Source organism: Orycteropus afer, unplaced genomic scaffold, assembly GCF_000298275.1.
Source record: "Orycteropus afer afer isolate SDZICR_OR568_19922 unplaced genomic scaffold, OryAfe1.0 scaffold00114, whole genome shotgun sequence".
Lineage (NCBI taxonomy): Eukaryota > Metazoa > Chordata > Mammalia > Tubulidentata > Orycteropodidae > Orycteropus > Orycteropus afer.
In genome coordinates, this window is record NW_006921701.1 from 7,743,177 (window position 1) to 7,744,402 (window position 1,226).

The 1,226-nt window shown below is 52.9% G+C and overlaps 1 protein-coding gene across 1 annotated transcript in view; it reads left to right on the top strand.

The window, feature by feature from the left end:
* DTX3L (deltex E3 ubiquitin ligase 3L) overlaps window positions 1-1,226 on the top strand; it is an 11,769-nt gene that overhangs the window by 4,470 nt on the left and 6,073 nt on the right. The window lies entirely within an intron of this gene.

Genomic DNA, 1,226 nt, shown 5'->3' on the forward strand with positions numbered 1-1,226 from the left:
CCCACCATGGAATTGATTGCCAGTCTCATCATGGGAAATAACTACCGCCAGCTGCCCAGCCACTCAACCAGGCCCAACTAAGTTGACACACAAACATAACTACCACAATTCCACCCCTTGTCAACTTGGCATCTGTACAGATCTCCTCCACTGGGTGGCTCCAGTCCCCTAGTTCCTCTAAGTGGTGACCTCACCCCCTTGGCCTGGTGGCCCTGTTCCTCTCCGTCTTGGGCATGGCAGCCCCACCCTCTCACTCTTGGGCAGCGGCTTTGGCTCCATCCCACTGGCTCACATGAACAAGCAGCCCCACACTCCAGAACCAAGTTGGTGAAGGCCTGGCTCTTTGAAAGCTAGGGGGCTGTGATCGTTCCACCCCCAAAGGCCATGGTCCTACCCTTTCAGGCTGAGGCAGCTCTGCTTCCGTTTCTTTGGTCTCCGCTTCTGCCGATTAATGCCAAATGCAACCCACGCTGCAGGAAATCTTCCTGCTCTAGAAACACTCAGCTATCTTGCTCTGTGGGCCGGCCAAACCTGCTACCCCATTTTATGCCAGTCTTCTCTACGAATTAACACCCAAAGGCAACCCACTCCTCCAGGAAGCCGCCTAACCAAAGGCATCAAGCTTTCCCCTCCATGGGCTGGTAAGGCTGTTATTGTCTCATGCCGGTTCTCTTGGCTCCGCTCCTACCGTCTTTCATGCCGGTCTCTTGCTCTGCTCCTGCCATCTGTCATGCTGTATGCTAAGGTCTCTCTGCCAGGGTCTCAGGTCAAGGACTCACTCTGTTCCTGTTTCCACATTCTAGGTATCTGTCAGAGCAGTACCCCACTCTCTCGGTACCATATTCTGTTCTGGTTACCTAGTGCCGCTCTGACAAGAAATATACCATAAATGGGATGGCCTTAACACACAGTTTATTCTTACAATTTGAAGACTTTAAGTCCAAGTTCAAAGTGCCAGGCTCTAGGGGCTGCGTGAAAGCCCCTCAACCTTGGGGTCCAGCTCTGCCTCCTGCTCCCAGCCCACTGGAGCTAGAGGTGTTTCTTCACTCAAGACAGCTGTTGGCTGCTGAGGCTGAGAAGCCCCAAGGTTGACAAGTAAAAAGGCACAGTCCCGATGTTACCAAACCACATGGCAGGCCATTAACTTAAGTCCATTGTAAGTCCCAAGGTTGTCAGAGCATAGCAGGCTGCTGAGCAATGACACGAGTACATGCAGGGTCCAAGTG